The 24,763-nt window shown below is 34.6% G+C and overlaps 2 pseudogenes; both read right to left on the bottom strand.

The window, feature by feature from the left end:
• Positions 1 to 5,224: 5,224 nt before the first annotated feature.
• Positions 5,225 to 6,184, bottom strand: LOC100473070 (annotated as a pseudogene).
• An 11,117-nt stretch (positions 6,185 to 17,301) lies between these two features.
• Positions 17,302 to 17,878, bottom strand: LOC117800761 (annotated as a pseudogene).
• Between the last annotated feature and the right edge of the window lie 6,885 nt (positions 17,879 to 24,763).

The following is a 24,763-nucleotide window of genomic DNA, read 5'->3' as shown; positions in this document are numbered from 1 at the left end:
GATAAAAACTTCTTTTAATATAGTTCTTTTATTATTTCAGAGACTGGTATTTGGATGTTCTGGGTATAATCTGAACCTATACATACAATACAACTTTCAGGGAGAGTGTGGTTATTGAGCCATTTGCCTTGCTTTAGCTCTGACTTGTCTTTGATCATCAGACATATCAACCACACTTTATTGCCCATGAACTCCTGGCAGTATTAAATATAGTTTAAATTTCCATGAAATTAGCATATACTATATATCTAGTATATAATGTAGAATATTAGTATATGTGTGTGTATATATATATATAACTTATACATATGTATTTATATAAAGTTATACATATTTATTATATAAATACAAATAAATTTTATTATATGTATAAATAATATATATATATTTTTTCTTTTCAGTGAAGACATAATTCTTAGTACTTTAGTTTAACATATACAAAGCTATCTAATCAGTTTTTCTCTTTCCTCTGATTCCAAAAGATAATACTCTGCTAAGTATCAATTACATTAAGTGCTGTTTAAACTTTTCCATAAAGTTAAAGTACTCATTTTAGACTATTTCACCTATGATGCATTTTAAGTACATAAATAACATTATTTTACTTGATAGATGAAGGAAAAGTGCAAAAATGAGTGTTTAATTTGGAATCACTCAAAAGACATCTTGAAACTTGTTTCTCCAAAATGTAAGAAATTCCCTACCAACCATCCCCCTCACCCTTCTCCAATATCCATAGTCACTTCCCTGATTTAGATGAAATTCCAAAGGAAAGTTGAATTGACAGTAGCATAATAAATACACAGTATTGCTGGATTGTAGGTTAATTCTACTTTTCTTAAGTTTTGAGGAACCTCCATACTGTTTTCTAGAGAGATTGCACCAGTTTGCATTCCAACCAACAATGCAAGAGGCTTCTCTTCTTTCTACATCCAAACCAACACCTGCTATCCTTTGTTATTGATTGTAACTATTCTGACTGGTGTGAGGTAATATGTCATTGCAGTTCCAATTTGTATTACCCTGATAATGAGTGATTGAGCATCTTTTCATGTGTCTATTCTCCAGCTTGATAGAGAATTTAAAGTAATAATCAAAAGATACTCAAACTGAAGGACATTGAGAGCAGTCTAAACCTGCTAGTTTTCCACAGTTTTCTTTTTTTCATGTTGCCAAAAATTTATTTTTATAAGAACTTATGTCAATAAACTGCAGCTAAAACTTCCACAAGCAAAGCATATTGAAATAGAGAGCATTACGGTTTGATGAAATATTCTCTATAAGGAAAGTCACAATTCTCTAAATAAGGTTATAATGTTAAAGGAAGTACTTTCCTTCTTTTTTTATTTTAATTATTTTTAATTATATTATGTTAGTCACCATACAGTACATCCCTGGTTTCTGATGTAAAGTTCGATGAAATATTCTCTATAAGGAAAGTCACAATTCTCTAAATAAGGTTATAATGTTAAAGGAAGTACTTTCCTTCTTTTTTTATTTTAATTATTTTTAATTATATTATGTTAGTCACCATACAGTACATCCCTGGTTTCTGATGTAAAGTTCGATGATTCATTAGGTGCATATAACACCCAGTGCACCATGCAATACGTGCCCTCCTTACTACCCATCACCAGTCTATCCCATTCCCCCACTCCCCTCCCCTCTGAAGCCCTCAGTTTGTTTCTCAGAGTCCATAGTCTCTCATGCTTCAGTTTTCTAAATGAAGTCCATACACGTTTTTGTCTTATATCACATTTACCATGACTCTTCACACTTCATTGCTTCTAATATAAAATCATTGAGGTTTAACTGCATCTATACTTCTTCGTTTTCTTAAGACAGCACCTGTGCTCTGTAAAATGCTTATCAAATATTTGTTTATGTTTTCTTTTGTCAATCTGTCTTTTGGTACAGGGACCTCAGCTGTTAATTTAGAAGAGTGAAAGAATATATTTATCTTCCCCTACACAAATTTATTTTTTTCTGCTTTACGCTGAGTGCAAATTAGATGTGCAAGTAATGTCAATAACAATTTTATATAATGCACACATAGTTCACATGTATACAATTTCAAACATGGAAACCATTCAAAATTAAATAGTATTTAGATTCATTCAACTGTTGAAAATTAAAATGTCCTAATCGATCAATATGAATTTTTGAGACATTGATTACCAGGATAACTTACATTTCTCTTAGAAATGTACATTATTTCTACAATTTTAGAAACCACTTGACTTAATTCCAAAACAACAACCATTTTCATATCCTATTATCCAGCAATTCCTGTCATATATACATATCTAATAAAAGGTTTTGAACATGGGAAACAGGGGAAATATACATTAATATTAATAAAGGAAACATAAATAATAGCATAAAATTGAAAATTGCTTATCGTCCCTCAAATATAATAGAAAATGTATTTGATAAAGTTTACAAAAAAGAATTTTATCTAACAGTAAAATATACGTCCCAAAGTTACATTCAGCTATAATAATATAGTAAAATAATATCAAGTGAATAAAACTTCTAAAACAAATAACATATAGCATAGGACATTTTTATACTATTCAAAACACTGATGGTTTTATAATTTTATATAGCATTCTATAATTTTCCACGAATATATTTTGGCAATGCAGCAATATAGCAAGGCAATGATAGTCTAGAAATTCAGAACAATGGAGGAGGCATGAGAAAAGGATAGAAACTCTGAAGAGCTCTAACAATTTTTACTGTTTTAATTCTTAGTTTTTTGGTGGGCTTACAGATGCACTAAATATTAAAAACAAGTAAGCTAAATAAAGAAACATACCCATGGACCAAATAATGAAATTTATTTTGAATTAAGAATGAGTGGGGCACCTGGGTGGCACAGCAGTTAAGCATCTGCCTTCAGCTCAGAGCATGACCCCGGCGTTATGGGATCGAGCCCCACATCAGACTCCTCTGCTATGAGCCTGCTTCTTCCTCTCCCACTCCCCCTGCTTGTGTTCCCTCTCTCTGTGTCTCTATCTCTGTCGAATAAATAAATAAAATTAAAAAAAAGAATGAGTGCACCTAACACAAATAACATTGTTATGAAAATCATGGAAAATGGACACATAGATGTCAGTGAGTCTATAACATATATGAAAAATATGTATTTTTTTGTATTTTTCCTTTTGTGTATTTTCTTAAGTTTGTATTTAAATTCCAGTTAGGTGGGGCACCTGGGTGGCTCAGTTGGTTAAATGACTGTCTTCAGCTCAGGTCATGATCTCAGTGTCTTGAATGGAGCCCAGCATCAGGCTCCCTGAAAAGCTGGAAGACTGTTTCTCCCAACTCCCGCTCTCTCTCTTTTAAATAAATAAATAAAATCTTTTTAAAAATTTTCAGTCAATTAACAGACAGTGTAATATTAGTTTCAGGTGTACAATGTAGTGATTAAACACTTCCATGCAACACACAGTGGTCATCACAAAAAGATTTTAAATGTAGCACCAATCCATTACATTAAGTACACCAACGGATAAACACTAGGATGTTTTCATACATTCCTGATTGGAATATTTTATATCAATACCATAATTTAATTGTCTTATTAAAGTTAAGCATATACTTTATGTATGACCAAACAATTGTATTCTTAGTTATACACTAAGAGAATTCAGTGCATATGCCCATAAGAAAAGTTTTATATAGGGACGTTTATAGCATTTTTATTTTTAATAGCTGAAAGTATGAAAACGTCCAATGAAGGCAATACTGATATATGAATACAATGCAATGCTAGACATCTATAAAAATAATAGTATCATTTCTTGTATTATTGAGGTTGCATCTATAAACATTAAGAAAAATAAATCAGATACATAAGAAAACTTTTTTATTCTATTACTAAGAGCTTCCTCTCAGTGGTGATGGAAGTCAGAATGATGACCATTATAGAGTTGAGTGCTAATAATAAAGGGGCACAAAGAAATTGAATGATAGAAATAATGCTCTATGGTTTTCCTCAACAGTAATAATGATGATTCTTACTTGCAGCTTTTTTCCCCAGATCTTAGATCAATTCTCTGTTTTTTCATGATTTCCTCACATTTTATGCCATATCAAAACAGCAGCTACAAAAATGTGCTCTCTACAAATCTCTGGATACTGGTCACTTCATGATTCTCCACCATTACTACTTTTCTCCAAGGCGGTAACTTGTAACAACTGCACCAATGCAATGCTCTGCTAATTGTCCATTTCAAGCCTCTCTGCAAGCACAGCAATGGTTGCCAGTTCTCTTGGATTAAAATCAAACCTTCTTACAGAATTTCAAATTCTGGCTCCATTAACTCCACTCATTACCTACAATCCACCAATTTACTCCTCAATTTTCTTTGACCTGCTATATTCCATTTTCAAGAAAGTTACATTTACTACTTCCTATGTCCAGAACATTGTTTATGACATCCATTTGAATTATTTACTGATCTCAGTTAAATTTTTGACCAAATATTCCTCTCACATTTGTCCCTTCATGGAACGTTTTATGTAAAATTACAAAATTCTCTGGCTCCCCCATCCCAAACTCCATCTATTTTCCCTTTAATTACTCCTATTTAAATATTTTTTAAAATATTTATTTTATTAATTTTATTTCTAACCACATTGAAATGCAAATGTGATATGTTCAGAGATTTCTATCAATCCTTATCATTATTTGGTCTTATATCACCAAAGCATGTAGCAGAGTCACACATAGTTAAAATATCAAATGTGTGGTTGAATAAATGCATGTGTGAATGAATTATGTACTCTTCTCAACATTACAGTATATATTTACCTAGATCCTTTTGATGCTATGTGTTTGAATAGATCATATTTCCTCTTCATTTCATTTCATATATTAAGGAAGACTACAAAATACTTGTTGTGAGATGCAAACATCAAGTTGACAGAGAATAAATCTATGGATTTAGAAGCTAAATAGTATTAACAATAACACCATTTTCCTAGATTCCACGTTGGAAATCCATCTACTTTAAAAAACTGGATGATTGATATATATATAATTTAAGCCACGCTGAAACCAGCAGGAATCAAGATATTTATCCGTTTATTTATTTCACATATATTTCCTAGAATTTACATACTTCAAAACAGTATTCCGTTCAAAGTGGAATGTTTTTCAGTATCAATCAATAGGGGTTCGTAGGTGACTTTTGTGCACAAATGGCCATTATACCTACAGTCTTCTTATGGCCCCAATAACCTACTTATTCCTCAGACTGTAAATAAATGGGTTCATAAGAGGTGTGACCATGGTGTAAAACACTGCCACTGCCTTATCCTGTCCTGGAGAGTGCAAGGAGTGTGGCCTTGTATAGGTGGAGAGACCAGTCACATAAAATAGGCTTGCCACAATCAGGTGAGAGGAACAAATGGAGATAGCTCTTGTCTGTCCTTTACCTGAGCTCATCTGGAACATCACAGTTAGTACACGGGCATAAGAAGCTAAAATGGCCATGAATGGTAGTAGCAGGATAATAAGACCACTCAGAAGGACTATGTACTCATACTGGGAAGTATCCTGACACACCATTGGCAATAGAGATGGAAGTTCACAGAAAAAGTGGTTGATGAGCCATGATCTACAAAATGGAAGATGAAATACATACAATGTATGTACTAAAACATTGATAGAACCACTGGTCCATGCACATGTGACCATGAACCAACAGATCTTCTTGCTCATGAGTACAGGATAGTGTAAAGGGTGACAGACGGCTACATATCGAGCATAAGACATGAAACCAAGGAGAAGGGCTTCAGTTCCACCAAGGAACATGAACAAAAATGTTTGAATCACGCAGCCTAAAAATGTAATGGTCTTACTATTTGACAGAAAGTTGGTGGTCATCTTGCACCCTGTGGTGGAAATGTTCATTATATCCATGAAGGAGAGCTGACTGAGTAGAAAGTACATTGGAGTGTGGAGTCTGGTGTCCAGTCAAATGAGAAGGAACAGTGTGATATTCCCCATCAAAGCCACTGCAAGGAGGATTACAATGGCAACAAAGAGGAAAGTGTCTATGCGACCATATTGGAAAAGACCAGAAGGTATAAAGTCTGTTTCAACACTTTGATTTCCTGTTTTCACAGCCTAATTCAAAATATCAGAGCAGATCATATCTGAGGATTCCATGTAAATACAATGACTGCCCTTTAAGAGAAAATAAAATGATTCTTTTTATTATTAAATGAGTTTATTTGCCACCAGACCATTTCCCAAGCCAAGGAAAGTATCCATACTGTACACTGCTTTGATTTTCTTCCCAAAATGAATGGAAAACAACATTATCATATTACAGTAACATTGAGAGTGCAAACCCTGGATGATCATGGGTTAATAGAAATCTTTACACAGAAGACAACTTTAAGAGAATGTATGTTCACTCAATTTCCACTTAGCTTTGACTTTTTTTTTAATCACCAGATGTGTTCATCACACTCAATTCCCCAATAAATTTATAACATTGTTAAATGCACTATACATTTCCAACCAATTTGGGAAAAATTATATAAATATATATATGTGTATATATACATATATATATGTATGTATATTTTCATCCTCTTATTTTCTTTACAATAGGTACATATTATTAGACCATTTGTTATGCATGTGCAAAGCTCTTTATTCAGATTTTATCCCAACTCTGATTCTAAAGATAATGCTGTGGTACGTTCTAGAAACATAGAATTTTGTGGGAAAAAAACCCAAAAAAGAAAAAAAAAAACCCAAAAGACCAACTCCTTACTGTGGAATATCTCAATTTTATGCTATAATGCTTATGACATTATAAATAAAATGATTATTTCAATAAGTGCAACATTCTTAGCACTTTTTAAAGCATGTAGAAAGTTATTTAATCTATTGTTTTCCCATCTCTGATCCCAAACATTATACTGTGTTAAGTATTAAAAACATTGCAGGCTGTAAAAACTTCCCCATAAAGTTTAAAGAAATTAATTTTAAGCTATGACATCTATAATGTAGTGTAAATAAAATATATTTCACTTAATAGATGAAAGAAAAGCACTAATGTGAATGTTAAAATGGAAGCAACTAAAGACATAATGCATTTTCTTTCCCCAAAAATAAATCCTCTAACTCAAACTCCAACATCCAGAGGCACTTTCTAGAAGTAGATAAAATTCCAAACTGAAGTTTAATTCACACTAATATAAAATACATACATCGAGGACTCACAGTTTTTATGATATTATGTTCACCAATATAATTTAAACACAGTTCGCCATCCAAAGAAACAAACCAAACCAAACCAAACCAAACAAAAAGTGTGATTAAAATGTAGCTCTGGTGCATTAACTAATATCTTGGAATTTCATACTAGTCAAGCAAATTAAAATGACATCATTTGAAAGTGTGCTTTCAACCAAAAATAGAAACTTTAGCAGGAGAGAACAAGCAGTATTAAAGTTTACATTTACCATGGTAGATTTGAGAACAACTTAAGTATTATTAGATCCATATACTGAAAGTCAAACATTTCTACCTAAACAACTTTATCAATGTGCAACTAGTTCTTTTTTTAACTTTTTTAGGAAAGTCCATAATATTTTTCAAAGCAGCTGCACCAGTTTTCATTCACACCAACATGAGTGTTCCTTTTTCTACACAACCTGTTGTTTCTTTGTTGTTGATTTTAGCCATTCTGACAGGTGTGAGGTGACATCTCATTGCAGTTTTCATTTGTATTTCCCTGATGGTAAGTGATGATGAACATCTTTCCTTGTGTGTATTGGCCATCTGAAAGACAAATCGAGAAACAGACTCTAAATAATAGAGAATAAACTATTGGTTATCAGAGGGAAGGAATTTGGAAATGGGCTTAATATTTGATAGGAATTAAGAAGAGCACTTTTTTTTTAAGATTTTATTTATTTATTTGACAGAGACAGAGACAGCCAGCGAGAGGGAACACAAGCAGGGGGAGTGGGAGAGGAAGAAGCATGCTCATAGCAGAGGAGCCTGATGTGGGGTTCGATCCCATAACACCGGGACCACGCCCTGAGCCGAAGGCAGACGCTTAACCGCTGTGCCACTCAGGCGCCCCTGAAGAGCACTTTTCTTGATAATCCCTGGGTGATGTATGGAATTGTTGATTCACTATATAGTACAAATGAAACTAATGTAACATTTTATGTTAACTAACTGGAATAAAGTAAAAACTTTTAAAAATGGCAATAAGGTCTGTAAGTATTTTCATCATAATAAAAACTCTTCTGATTCTTATCAAAGTCCAAATATATATTTACATTATTTTTTCAACACATTTTCCTTGAATTTTGAATTCTGCTTTTATTAAAAACAATTAATGTAAATTTTATTTAAGGTAAAGGTATTAAGTAACTCATACCAGGAGATGGAAATGAAAAAAAAATGAGTAGAAATGGAAACCAAGCATACAGAAAGTGTGTTATCTCCTTCATATTTTCAGTCACTAATAAGGTAAATATCAGAAGGGAATTATTAATAATAACCAAGACTTGTATGGGGCCATACAACTTAAAAAATATTTTAATAGAACTACATAAATTTCTCACTATGTATGTTTTGTTTCCTAAAATACTTTATTAGTTTTACACACTTTTGTCATTTAAAAAATATTGTTGGATGCAAATTTGTGCTGAACACAATGTAAAATATTATGGTTTAAAGAAGAAAGAAACTGGGGTGCCTGGGTGGCTCAGTCAGTTAAGCATCTGACTTCAGCTCAGGTCATGATCTTGAGGTCCTGAGATCAAGCCCCACATCAGACTCCCCACTCAGCAAGGAGTCTGCTTATCTTTCTCTTTCTGTCCCTCCCCCTGTTTGTGCTCTGTCTCTTTCTCAAATAAATAAATAAATCTGATTTTTTTAAATGGAAGATGAAAGAAACAAGCATGTTCATTAGCCTAATCAAGAATACAAGGATGTTCCAGGGTCATGCTCTCTTACACACTGCTACAAAACTCTGGCCCTATCTCACTGTGACAAGATGGCCTTCATCCCCTTTGTTTTTTAAACCTGGGATGAGAGGTGCCTGGGTGGCTCAGTCAGTTAAGCAGCTGCCTTTAGCTCAGGTCATGATCCCAGGGTCCTGGGATAGAGTGTCACATCCTACTCCCTGCTTAGCATGCAGTCTGCTTCTCCCTCTCTCTCTGCCCCTCCCCTGGCTTGTGCTTTGTTTCTCTTTCTCAAATAGTAAATAAAATCTTTAAAAATAAATAAACCTGGGATGACTCAAATTCAGTATTAGACCAAACAAATTTCAAATACTTATCTCTATATTCTTTTCACATATATCATTTAAGTAGTATGTTGATAATATAGCCAACTCAGAAATAGTCCCATTGAGAATATGCACGTCAGATGCTTAATATATATCACACTACATAATCATCAAAATGAAATGGATTTCCTTAAATAGTATGTCTGACACCAATTGCATGTATTCCTTTTCAGTATAAGTTGTAGTAAACTCATCAAGGCACACCAAGTTTTTTTCACTTACTTCAGAGGACTCAGCAGATTAAACAACTATTTGATAGCTGAGTGATTGAAAATGTGAAGATTTCTTTCCCTCAAACATGCATCCATGTCTTTGAAACTAAAGTGAAAGATATTTCTTTAAAATAGTATATTTTCTTATTGATGAGCAGACATTTGATTTTTCTTTACTTTTATAAAATAATTAATCAAAAAGTCATTTCCTTTGAAGCATATAGTCTGTTATATACAGCTGTGTCTCACTCTTCTACAATTTTGTTATTAAAATAAAACATTTTAAAAAGGGATGAAAGATGTATCTGCAGTAGTATATACATAGAAAAGATTCTTAACACACATGAGGGTAATAATTACAGAGTTACAACAAATTCTTCTAGTAAAACTACATTATTTGTTGATCATGTATATAAAAGAGTTACATAGGCAGTACCACACATATTCTGAATAATCAAACTATTTTATTTGGCACATCTACAGAATAGAAAGAAAAATATTCCAAGAGAAATCCAAAAATATTTAAACTCTAATTTGAAACACGTTTTAGGATCTGTTCATGTACTCTTAGTCTGTAAGGTTATTGGTGAAGTATTTTGCCATTGAGAATAAGCCTTTGATCATTTAGCATAATAAATATAAGAGAAAATATAATTTAAATGTGCACAGATATTTTCTTCCCCTTGTGTAAGATTTTCAACCTCTCAAGGCAAATGGGCTGACTGTCTAATAATGGTGGAAACTCATATTTTCATTTCAACAGCCCTTTTGGGAAAACTTGGTCTCTGGTCCACAATTAAGCATATGAGGCTCCATTAGAGCTGGTGTTGGTTCTCCAAAAGAAAAAAAAAAAAAGGTCTGGGCAAATGCTGTCATATATTTGTAAAAATGAAAACAATCCCATCACCAGACCTATCTGATAGTGTTTTAAAAAGTATTAATTAACTGAATTTTCCTTTAGAATATGCATATGGATTTCAACTCTGCATAATCAATAACCAACTGATACATAGTCAGATTCTTTCTGTGTGTGAAAAATAGGTAGGAATTTCTAAGGAATTATATGACATAGGAGATGATGTTCTCTTTTAACTAACACACATTTTTCATACAACAATCTTAAGAATATTGGCTTGCTTATAGAAGTAGGACTCAGGTTTCAAAATTCCTTCAAAGGCAAATTGTGCCCAAGTTCAGAAAAACTAATTAAAATAATAGCATAATGTTCATCCATTTTTTTTTCTATAGCAATAATAGTTAATTTGTAGAAATGAAAATGAGGTTGGGTTTCCACCAGTCAACATCCTAAACTAATTTAATGGGACAATATTGGCAACTCCTGTGCTGAGATTTGAAACAAACAAGAGGAAGAAAAAAGAAGAAGAAAGAGGAGAAGGAGAAGGAAAAGAAGATGAAGAAGAGGAGAAGAAGGAGAATAAAGAGAAGAACAAGGAGAAGAAGGAAAGAAAATTGCAATAACTTGAAAGCCAAGGTAGAATAGTTTAGAGTTCAGAGACAATGTGCATATATGTAATTTTCCTTTTACAGAGTTTCTATTGAGTACATATATTCTATCTTCATTTCTCCCAAATATCTTACATGTAAAATTTAGTTGAAAATATTGACTCTAACTTTTCATGAAAATATCTTAATTGTATTTTTCAGCATGAGAACTGGTGCTGTATGAAATTTTTGAATTATTATATTGTTTACCTGAAATTAATATAACAATGAATGCCAATTACACTGGAATTAAATAAAGCCATCACTCTTGGAAGCAGGAAACAACAAGCTTTTCTAACACAGAGGAGGAGACAGACCCAGAAAACATACCAAAATAGAAGTCATCCTGAAAGAACAAAACAAGAAAAGGTCATAGCCAGAGATATACCTGAAGCAGATATAAGTGAAATGCCTGATGGAAAATTTAAAACCACAAACATGAAGATACTTGCTGGAATAGGGGAAAACATGGAATACATCAGGGACACAACTGTAGCAGAGATAAAAGAATTTTAAAAAATCAGGCTGAAATGAAAAATGCAATAACTATGATTTGAAACTGATTGAACATAGAGACCACAAGAACAGAAGAATCAGAGAAATGAATAAGTGATATAGAAGATAGAATTACAGAAAATTATGAAGATGAATGAAAAAGAGAAAGAAGAATGATGAATCATAAGGGTAGGCTGAGGGAACTCAGTGATTCCATAAAGCATAACAACATTTGTTTCATAGGCATCCCAGAAGAAGCGAGAGAAAAGAAGCCAGAAGGATTATTAGAGGAAATAATAGTTGAAAGCTTCCTTAATCTGGTGAAGGAAACAGACACCCAAATCCGGGAGCACAGAGAAGTCCCAACAAAATCAATAAAAGCAGGACCTAAAAACACCTTCTGATTGAAATTATGGTGGGGGAGAGAACTGACATGCAAATGGACATTTTAAAAAAAAAGACTGAATACCAATACTTATATCAGACAAACTAGATATTAAAACAAAGACTGTAACAAGAGATGAAGAAGGGCACTATATGGTAACAAAGCAGGCTATCTAACAAGATCTTACAATTATAAATATTTATGCCCTCAACTTGGGAGCACACAAATACATAAAACAATAACAGACATAAAGGAAATCATTGATAATAATAAAATAATAATATGGGACTTGCTTACCCCACTAATGTCAGTGGATAGATCTTCTAAGCAGAAAATCAACAAACAAATAACGGCTTTGGATGACAAACTAGGCCAGATAGATGTAACAGATATATTCAGAATTTTTCATTCCACAACAGCAGAATGCACATTCTTTTCAAGTGCACATGGGACATTCTCCAGAAAAGATCACATACTAGGTCACAAATCAGGTCTTAACAGGTGCAAAGATATTGTGATCATTTATATATATTTAACACAACTCCATGAAATTTGAAGTCATACACAAGGGAAAAAAATAGAAAGGCCACAAATACATGCAGGTTAATGAACATCTTACTAAAAATGAATGGGTCAACCAGGAAATTAAAGAAGAAACTAAAAAACACATGGAAAAAAATAACAATGGAAATATGATGGTCAAAAACCATTGTAATGCAGCAAAAGTGGTCCTAAGAGGGAAGTGTATAACAATACAAGTGTACCCCAAGAAGCAAGAAAAATCTCAAATAACCTAATCTTGCACCTAAAGAAACTAGAAAAGAACAACAAACAAAGCCTAAAACCAGCATAAAAAGGGAAATACTAACAATTAGAACAAAAAAAGAATGGTATAGTATGGACTCTGGAAAACAAACTGAGGGCTTCAGAGGGGAGGGCATAGGGGATTGGATAGGCCGGTGATAGGTATTAAGGAGGGCACGTATTGATTGCATGGAGCACTGGGTGTTATATGCAAACAATGAATCATGGAGCACTACATCAAAAACTAATGATGTACTGTATGGTGACTAACATAGCATAATAAAAATATAATGGTACAGAAACTAAAACAACAAAACCAAAACAAACACAGTAGAACAGATATGTGAAACCAGGAGGTTGTTCTTTGAAAAAATTAAGAAAATGAATAAATCCCCACCAGACTTGTCATAAAGAGAAAAGGACCCAAATACATAAAATCACAAATGAGACACCAGAAATAATAACAAACACCATAGAAATACAAACAATTATAGGAGAATATTGTAAAAAAGATTATGCCAACATATGTAGATAAATGGAAGAAATGGATAAATTCCTAGAAATGTATTTGGTCTGTAATGCAATGAAATTGAATCAAAAATAAAAAAAAATCCCAGCAAACAAAAGTCCAGGGTGAGATACCTTCTCAGGGAAATTCTACCAAACATTTTAAGAAAAGATAATATATATTCTTCTCAACCTATTCCAAAAAATAGAAATGGAAGGAAAAATTTCCAAGCTCTTTCTTCAAGGCCAGAATTACTATGACTCCAAAATCCGAGAAAGAATCCACCAAAGAGAACTACATGCCAGCATCCTTGACAAATATGGATGCAAAAATTCTCAGAAAATTCTAGTAAATTGACTCTGACAGTACATTAAAGAATCATTTACCCTGATCATGTGGGATTAATTCGTTTGTCGCAGGGCGATTCAATATTCACAATTCAGTCAATGAGAGAGACCACATTAATAAATAAAAAGGGATAAGAATCATAAGATCATCCCAATAGATGCAGAAGAAACATTTGAAAAAGTGCAATATTAATTCATGATAAAAACCCTCAACAAAGTAGGTCTCCAAGGATCGTACTTCAACATAATAAAGGCTATATATGAAAAGCCCACAGCTGATATCATCTTCAATGTGGAAAAACTGAGAGGTTTTCCTCTACGATCAGGAGCAAGACTGTGATGTCCACTGTCAACACTGTTATTTAACATAGTACTGGAAGTCCTGGCCTCAGCAATCACACACAAAAAATAAAAGACATCCAAATTTGTAAGGAAGAAATCCAATGTTCAGTGTTTGCAAACGGAATGATACTCTCTATGTAGAAAATCAAAAAGGCACCTCCACAAAATCTCTAGAACTGATAAACAGGTTCAGTAAAGTTTCAGGTTACAAAATCAATGTATTTCAATACACCAACATTGAAGTGGTTGACAGAGAAATCCAGGAATAAATCCCATTTACAATGGCACCAAATACCATAAGACACCTGGGAGTAAACATCACCAAAGAAGTAAAAGATCAGTACACTGAAAATTATAAAAAACTGATGAAAGTAACTGAAGATGACTCAAAATATTTCATGCTTCCATGGATGAGAATAAAAAATATGGTTAACGTGTATATACTACCCAAAACAATCTACACATGTAATGAAGTCCCTATCAAAATATCACCAGCATTTTTCACAGAACTAGAACACACAATCCTGAAATTGATATGGAATCACAAAGATACCTTGAATACACAAAGCAGCATTGAGGAAGAAAAGCAAAGCTGGAGGCATCACGGTTCCAGACTTCAAGTTATATTATAAAGCTGCAATCATCAAGGCAGTAGGGTACTGGCACAAAAACAGACACATAGATCAATGGCACAGGATAGAAAACCCAGAAATGGAACCACAAGTATTTAGTGAACTGATATTCAACAAAGCGGGGAGAATATATAATGGAAAAAAATACAGTCTCTTCAAAAATGATGTCGGGAGAAATGGACAACAACATGCACAAGAATGAAAAGGGACCACCTTTTTACACAATACATAAGAATAAATTCAAAATAGATGAGACCTAAATGTGAGGCAAGAAACCATAAAAGTCCTAGAGAAGAACACAGGCAGTAACTTCTTTGATATTGGTCAAAGCAACTTCTTACTAGATTTATCTCCTGAAGCAAGGGAAGTGAAAGCAAAATAAACCATGGGGATTTCATGAAAATGAAGAGCTTTTTTAAGTGAAGGAAACAATGAACAAAACTAAAAGGCAACCTACACAATGGGAGAAGATAGTTTCAAATGACACACCTGATAAAGGGTTAATATTCAAAGTACACACATAACTTATAAAAGCCAACACCTGAAATATGAATAATCCAGTTAAAAACGGGGCAGAAGATATGACTAGACATGTTTCCAGAGAAGACATACAAAGGGCTAACAGACACATGAAAATATGCTGACCACCACTCATTATCAGAGCAATACAAATCTGAGATAACAAGAAGTTATTGAAACTTCTATTTTCAATTTGCTACANGAAGAAGACAAAGGGCTAACAGACACATGAAAATATGTTGAACATCACTCATTATCAGAGCAATACAAATCTGAGATAACAAGAAGTTATTGAAACTTCTATTTTCAATTTGCTACAATCACCTCACACCAGTCAAAATGGCTAAAATTGACAACACAGGAAATGACAGGTGTTGGTGAGGATATAGAGAAAGGGGAACCCTCTTACACTGTTTTTGGGAATAAAAACTGGTGCAACCACTCTGGAGAACAGTATGGAGGTTCCTCAAAATGTTAAACATAGAACCACCCCATGATCCAGCCATTGCACTATGAGGTACTTACACAAGCAATACGTTTTTAATTATCCCTCTTTGGAATATTTGATATTAATACCATAACCTAATTGTTTAATTAAAGTTATGCATGCACATTATTTATGACTAAACCATATTTTCCTTAGTATATACTGAAAAAGTAATTGAGTGCATGTGCCCACAAGAAAACTTTTGTATACGGAAGGTTATAGCATTTTTATTCACAATAGCTGAAAATATCAAACAATCCAATGAAAGCAATAGTAATACATTTATACAGTGGAATGCTAGTCAGCGTTAAAAACAAGAGCATTATTGATTGCATTATGAAGTTTGAACCTCATAAACATTGAGAAAAAGAAGCCAGATGCACAACAGGATTATTTGTTGGATTCTATTAAGACTTTCCACTCAATGTTGATGGAAGTCAGAATAATGACCACTGTAAAGGGGAGGTACAAACAGTGAAGTGGCACAAAGGAATTGGATGATGGAATGCTGTTCCAATGGTTTTCCTCAATAGTAACAATGATGATTTCTTACTTCCAGTTTTTCTGCAAGATCTTAGCCCAATTCCTTGTTCTTTGACACCTCAAATTTCCCTATGTATCTGTCCACAAGCCTCAAATGTATGCTTTCAACTAATCTCCAGAGTTTGACCACTTCTTTCTATATCATTACCACTTTTCTCCAAGGCAGTATGTTGTAACAACTGCACTACTGCAATGGTCTCCTAATTGCCCATTTCAATTCTTTTTGCAAGCATAGCAATGGTTGCCAATTTTCTTGGATTAAAAACCAAGCGTCTCACAATCATCAACCCACAATTAAAATGTAGGCTCTATTACTACTCATTTCCTAGAGCCCACCAATTTCATCCTTCATTTTCTTTGTCATGTCAGTCACGTTTCCCCTTCTAAAGTTTTTCATTTACTCTTTCCTATGTCAAGAACATTCTTTTTGACATATCCATTTGAATTATTTTATCATCTAAGTTAAATTTTTATCAAGTATCATTCTCATAGTTGCCACTATTGGAATATTTTATTTAAAATTACAAAACTCTCTGGTTTAACCGTTCCCATATCCAGCATTTTTTTAATTAGAATATTTGATATAATCTAAAGGATTCATGTTATTGTATTAATTTTATATATTTTTCTGTATTGAAATACAAACTTGATGAATTCAAAGATTTCTGTTGGTTCTTACTTTTCTTTACTTCCATGCCACCAATGCCTGTAGCAGTTACACACACATAGAGAAATAAATCAGTTGTTGAGTGTACACATGAATGAGTGAATTGAATACTCTGATATACAAAAGATTATATATTTTGCATAGATCATTTTAATGTACATGCTTCAATAGGTTATATTTCCTTTTCATTGCATTTCAGATATTAAGGAGGACATTGCAAGATATTTGTTGTGAGATGCAAACATTGAGTTGACAAGGATGAAATCTATGGTTTCAGAAACTATATGATGTTGACAATAACACCATTTTCCCAGCTTCCAGATGGAAAATCCATCCAGTTTCAATGCATACGATTAAGCCATTCTGAAGCCAGCGGGAATCAATATATTTATCAATTTATTTTGTAAAATTTCTCAGGGTTTACATGCTCCAAAACAGTATTCAAGGCAAAGCGGTCTGTGTCATTCAATCTCAATCAATAAGGGGTTCCCAAGGTGATATTTCATAAACAAATATCCATTATGCCAACAGTCTTCTCATGGCCCCAATAACCTCCTTATTCCTCAGGCTGTAGATAAATGGGTTCAGAAGAGGTGTAATGATGGTGTAAAACACTGCCACTGCCTTATCTTCCTCTGGAGAATGCAAGGAGTGTGGCCTTGTGTAGGTGGAGAGACCAGTCACATAGAATAGGCTTGCCACAATCAGGTGAGAGGAGCAAGTGGAAATAGCTCTTCTCTGTCCTTTTACCTGGGCTCATCCGGAACACCACAGTAAGTACATGTGCATAGGAAGCTAGAATAGCCATGAATGACAGGAGCAGGATATTAAGCCCACTCAGAATGACTGTGTACTCATATGTGGAAGTGTCCTGATGCACCAGTTGTAATAGAGATGGAAGTTCACAGAAAAAGTGGTTGATGAGCTGTGATCTACAAAATGGAAGATGAAATACATACAATGCATGTACTAATGCATTGATAGAACCACTGGTCCATGCACATGTGACCATGAAGCAACAGATCTTCTTGCTTATGAGTACGGGATACTGCAAAGGGTTACAGATGATCAAAAGATACTCAAGTATGAAGGACATTGAGAGCAATCTAAACGTGCTGGTTTCCCCCCAGTTTTCTAAATGAAGTTCATACACGTTTTTGTCTTATATCACATTTCCCATGAGTCTTCACACTTCACTTCACTTCACTGTTTAACTACATCTATACTTCTTCATTTTCTTATGACAGCTCCTGTGCTGTGTAAAATGCTTATCAAATATTTGTTTATGTTTTCTTTTGTCAATCTGTCTTTTGTTACAGGGACCTCATCTGATAATTTAGAAGAGAGAAAGAATACATTTATATTCCCCTACATAAATTTATTTTTTTTCTGCTTTACACTGAGTGCAATTTAGATGCGCAAGTAATGTCAATAACCATTTTATATAATACACGCATAGTTCACATGTATACAATTTCAAACAAGGAAACCATTCAAAATTAAATAGTATTTAGATTCATTCAACTGTTGAAAATTAAAATGCCTTAATTGATCAATCTGAATGTTTGAGACGTTGATTATCAGGATACCTTACATTTCTCTTACAAATGTAAATTATTTCTACAATTTTAGGAACCACTTGACATAATTCCAAAACAACAACCATTTTCATATCCCATTATCCAGCAATTCCTGTCATATATACATACCTAATTAAAGATTTTGACCATGGGAAACAAGGGACATACACATTAATGTTAATAAAGGAAACATAAATAACAGCATAAAATTGAAAAATGCTTATCATCCATCAAAAAAATATAAACAGGTATTTGGTAAAGTTTAAAAAAGAGAATTTTATCTAACAGTAAAATATATGTCCCAAAGTTACGTTCAGCTATAATAATTTAGTGAAATAATATTAAGTGAATAAACGTTCTAAAACAAATGACCTATAGCATAGGATATTTTTATACTATTCAAAACATTGATGGTTCTATAATTTTATGTAGCATTCTATAATTTTCAACAAATTTATTTTGGCAATGCAATAATATAGCAAGGCAATGATAGTCTAGAAATTCAGAACAATTGAGGAGGCATGAGAAAAGGATAGAAGCTCTAAAGAGCTCTAACAATTTTACTGTTTTAATTCTTGTTTTGTTGGTGGGCTTACAGATGCACTAAATATTAAAAACAAGCAAGCTAAAATAAAGAAAGTTACCATGGACCAAATAATGAAATTTATTTTGAATTAAGAATGAATGCCCCTAAGACAAATAAAATTGTTATGAAAATCATGGGAACTGGACACATAAATGTCAGTGAGTCTATAACATATATGAAAAATATGTATATTTTGGTATATTTCTTTTTGTATATTTTCTTATGTTTGTATTTAAATTCCAGTTAGGTGGGGCGTCTGGGTGGCTCAGTTGGTTAAATGTCTGCCTTCGGCTCAGGTCATGATCTCAGTGTCTTGGAATGGAGCCCAGCATCAGGCTCCCTGAAAAGCTGGAAGACTGCTTCTCCCAACTCCTGCTCTCTCTCTTTTAAATAAATAAATAAAATCTTTTTAAAAAATTTCAATCAATTAACAGACAGTGTAATATTAGTTTCAGGTTTACAATGTAGTGATTAAACACTTCCATGCAACACACAGTGGTCATCACAAATAGATTTTAAATGTAGCACCAATCCATTACATTGAGTACACCAATGGATAAACACTAAGATGTTTTAATACATTCCTGATTGGAATGTTTTATATCAATACCATAATTTAATTGTCTTTTTAAAGTTAAGCATATACTTTATGTATGACCAAACAATTGTATTCTTAGTTATACACTAAGAGAATTCAGTGCATATGCCCATAAGAAAAGTTTTATATAGAGACAGTTATAGCATTTTTATTTTTAATAGCTGAAAGTATGAAAACATCCAATGAAAGCAATAGTGATATATGCATACAATGCAATGCTAGGCATCTATAAAAATAATAGCATCATTGCCTGTATTATTGAGGGTGCATCTATAAACATTAAGAAAAATAAATCAGATACACAAGAAAACTTTTTTTATTCTATTAGTAAGAGCTTCCTCTCAGTGGTGATGGAAGTCAGAATGATGACCATAATAGAGTTGAGTGCTAATAATAAAGGGGCACAAAGAAATTGAATGATAGAAATAATGCTCTACGGTTTTCCTCAATAGTAATAATGATGATTCTTACTTGCAGCTTTTTTTCCAAGATCTTAAATCAATTCTCTGTTTTTCATGATTTCCTCACATTTTATGCCATATCAAAACAGCAGCTACAAAAATGTGCTCTCTACAAATCCCTGGATACTGGTCACTTCATGATTCTCCACCATTACTACTTTTCTCCAAGGCGGTAACTTGTAACAACTGCACCAATGCAATGCTCTGCTAATTGTCCATTTCAAGCCTCTCTGCAAGCACAGCAATAGTTACTAGTTTTCTTGGATTAAAAACAAACCTTGTTACAACAGTGAACCTTGCATTTCAAATTCTGGCTCCATTAACTCCACTCATTACTTACAATCCACCAATTTACTCCTCTATTTTCTTTGACCTGCTATATTCCATTTTCAAGAAAGTTACATTTACTTCTTCCTATGTCCAGAACATTGTTTATGACATCCATTTGAATTATTTACTGATCTCAGTTAAATTTTTGACCAAATATTCCTCTCACAGTTGTCCCTTCATGGCACATTTTATGTAAAATTACAATATTCTCTGGCTTCCCTATCCCAAACTCCAACTATTTTCCCATTAATTACTCCTATTTAAATATTGTTTTATAATATTTATTTTATTAATTTTATGTCTCCCCACATTGAAATGCAAATGTAATATTTTCAGAGATTTCTATCAATCCTTATCATTATTTGCTCTTATATCTCCAAAGCATGTAGCAGTGTCACACATAGCTAAAATATCAAATCTGTTGTTGAATAAATGCATGTGTGAGTGAATTATGTACTCTGGTCCACATTACAGTATACAGTTACATAAGTCCTCTGAATGCTATCTGTATGGAGGGTTTTCCAAGATGGCAGAGGAGCAGGAGAACTAAAGTTCATCTGGTCCCAGGAATTCTGCTAGAGATCTACCAAACCATTCTGAATACCTATGAACACAACTGGAGAATGAAGAAAAGAGTAAAAGAAACTCTATGAACAGAAAAGCAACCACTTTCTGCAAGGAGGAGAAAGGATGGCGGAGGAGTAGGAGACTGTTTTTCAGCTGGTCCCGAGTCAAGCTGGATATCTACAAGACCATCCTGAAAACCCACGGAATCAGCCTGAGACACAGGAAGATACATCTGGATCTCTACAAAAAAACATCTCCAGCACTGAATAAAGAAGTATGAAATGGGGAGCTGTGAATCTGGGCACAGATATTGGAAGATAAATAGAAGAGGGAGGGAGCCAACACACTCGGGCGCAGGGAGGTGGTGGCAGCTTGCACTGGGGAATGCACCGGACTCACGGACCAGCACCTGCAAGAGAGCAGACTGAGACTGTGAGCCCGGGAATGCGCGTGCATCCAGACTCAAAACCCAAGCTCTGGACTGCTCACTCGAACTAGACTGAAACTGAGAGCTCTGGAGCGTGTGGCCCTCCAGAGCGAACGCGAACCATACTGAAACAAGGACCTCGGGAGCACGCAAGGGAACCGGGGCTGGTTGGCGGTATTAGAAGCACAAAGGACAGATGTGCCAGCCCTGGAAGTGAGGGCTGGGACACTGGCTGTGTAGCACATCCCAGGATGCTGAAGGGTTTTTAGCAGCACTGACAGAAACAGAGTTAAAGTGGCCAAGAGAGCTCAGTGGAGAGCAGACTGCGATCTCTCTGTTCTGAGACAGAGGCTAGGATTTGGCCACTACGGCTCTGACTCTCAGAAGAGACACAGCAAACCACCAGGGAAAGCCTCCAGAGAACAAAAGCCCAGAAACACCTCCTCAGATTGTGTCAATACCCATCCCCCTTGCAGGGGACAAGGAGACTCTACCAAAACAGCGTGGCCTGAGTATCAGTGCAGCAGACCCCTCCCCCAGAAGACAGGCTGAAAAATCAAGAAGCCCACATCCCTAAAGTCCCTATAAATCAAGAGCACACTGCCTGGGTCCTGGTCAATAATTTGGGCTCTGGGCAAACCCACAGCCTCTCCTCATCAGAATGATGAGAAGGAGAAATCCCTCCCAGCAAAGAAAAGACAATGAGTCTGTGGCCTCTGCCACAGAACTGATGGATATGGATATAACCAAATTATCAGAAATGGAGTTCGGAATAACAATGGTCAAGATGGTGTGTAGACTTGAAAAAATATTAATGAAAATATTAACGAGAATATAGAATCTCTAAGGGCAGAAATGAGAGCGAATCTGGCAGAAATTAAAAATGCTATGAATCAAATGCAGTCAAAACTAGATGCACTGACGGCCAGGGTAAATGAGGCAAAAGAAAGATATAGCAAATTGGAGGATGGGATGGTAGACGAGAAAGCTAAAACAGAAACTTGGCTCAGAAAAATCAAATCTCAAGAATGTAGGTTACGGGAGATTAATGACTGAATGAAACATTCTACTGTCAGAATCACTGGCATCCCCGAGGGGGTGGAGAAAGAGAGAGGTCTAGAGGAGATATTTGAAAAAATTGTAGCAGAAAACTTTCCTAATCTAGTAAAGGAAACAAGCATTCGTGTCCAAGAGGCAGAGAGGACCTTCCTAAATTCACCATGACAAATCTATGCCACATCATGTCATAGGGCAAATCGCAAATATTAGATCCAAGGATACGGTATTGAAAGCGGCCAGGGCAAAGAAATTTCTCCCATACCAAGGCAAAAGTATCAGGATTATGTCAGACCTGTCTACACAGAACTGGAATGAGAGAAAGGGTTGGCGGGGGCATTTTTAAAGCTCTTTCAGAGAAAACATGCATCCAATGATCCTTTATCCAGCAAGGCTGTCATTCTGAATTGATGGAAAGATAAGGACCTTCCAGAATCGCCAGTCACTAACCAATTTCGTAACCATGAAACCAGCCCTACAGGAGATATTAAAGGGGGGGGTTTCTATAAAAGTCAAAAGGCCCCAAGAGTGTTACAGAACAGAAAGTTACAATCTATAGAAACAAAGACTTTACAGCTAATATGACATCATTAAAATCATATCTCTCAATAATCACTCTCAATGTGAATGGCCTAAATGTCTCATAAAATGCTACAGGATTGCAGATTGGATAAAAAGACATGACCCATCCATTTGCTGTCTATAAGAGACTCATTTTGAACGTAAAGATACATCCAGACTGAAAGTAAAGGGATAGAAAACCAATTTTTATGCCAATGGACCTCAAAAGAAAGCTATAGAACACTACACCCCAGAACAACAGAATACTCATTCTTTTCGAATGCACATGGAATGTTCTCCAGAACAGACTGTATGCTGGGTCACAAAACAGTCTCAACTGATACCAAACATTGAAATTTTTCCCTGCGTATTCTCAGACCACAATGCTTTGAAATTGGATCTCAATCCAAAGGAAAAATTTGAAAGAAACTCAAACACTTGGAAACTAAAAACCATCCTGCTCAAGAAAGATTCAATAAACCAGGAAATCAAAAATCAATTTAAACAATTTGTGGAGACCAACGAGAATGAAAACACAATCGTACAAAACTTATGGGACACTGCAAAGGCAGTCCTAAGGGGAAAATACATAGCCATCCAAGCCTCACTCAAAAGAATAGAAAAATCTAAAATGCAGTTTTTATATTCTCACCTCAAGAAGCTGGGACAAGAACAGAAGAATAGGCCTAATACATGCATGACAAAGCAGTTGATCAAGATTAAAGAAGAGATCGATGAATTACAAACCAGGAGCACAGTATAGCAGATCAACAGAACTAGAAGCTGGTTCATTGAAAGAATAAATAAGATCGATAAGCCACTGGCAAGACTTATTCAAAAGAAGAGAGAGGGATGCCTGAGTTGCGCAGTCATTAATGTCTGCCTTCAGCTCAGGGCTTGATCCCGGCATTTGGGATCGAGTCCCACATCGGGCTCCTCTGTTGGGAGCCTGCTTCTTCCTCTCCCACTCCCCCTGCTGTGTTCCCTCTCTCGCTGGCTGTCTCTCTGTCACACAAATAAGTAAAATCTTAAAAAAAAAGATCTTAAAAAAAAAAGAAGAGAGAAATGACCCAAATTAAGAAAATTATGAATGAAAAGGGAGAGGTCACAACCAACACCAATGAAATAGGAAGGATCATTAGAAAGTTTTATCAACAGCTTTATGCCAATAAATTAAACAACCTGGAAGAAATGGATGTCTTCCTGGAAACCTATAAAACTACCAAGACTGAAACAGGAATAAATTGATTTTTTAAACAGACTGATTAGTTATGAAGAGATTGAAGTAGTGATCAAAATCCTCCCAAAAAACAAGATTCCAGGGCCTGATGGATTCCCTGGGAAATTCTACCACACATTCAAAGAAGAAATAATACCTATTCTTCTGAAGCTCTTTAAAAAAAAGACACAGAAGGAAAGCTACCAAACTTATTCTATGAGGCCAGTATTAATTTGACCCCTAAACAAGGCAAAGACCCCATCAAAAAGGAGAATTACAGACCCATTTCCCTGATGAATATGGATGCCAAAATTCTCAACAAAAACCATGCTAATAGGATCCAACAGTACATTAAAAGGATTATCCATCATGACAAAGTGGGATTCATCCCTCGGATGAAAGGGTGGTTCAACATTTGCAAATCGATCAGTATGATACATCATATCAACAAGAAAAGACTCAAGAACCATATGATCATCTCAACTGATGCAGAGAAAGCATTTGACACAATACAGTATCCTGTCCTGAATAAAACACTTCAGAGTGTAGGGATAGAGGGTACATTCCTCAATTTCATAAATACCATCTATGAAAAG

The sequence above is a fragment of the Ailuropoda melanoleuca genome, unplaced genomic scaffold (genome assembly GCF_002007445.2).
Source record: "Ailuropoda melanoleuca isolate Jingjing unplaced genomic scaffold, ASM200744v2 unplaced-scaffold7743, whole genome shotgun sequence".
NCBI classification, from domain to species: Eukaryota; Metazoa; Chordata; class Mammalia; order Carnivora; family Ursidae; genus Ailuropoda; species Ailuropoda melanoleuca.
This window is presented reverse-complemented; position numbering and strand designations above follow the sequence as displayed.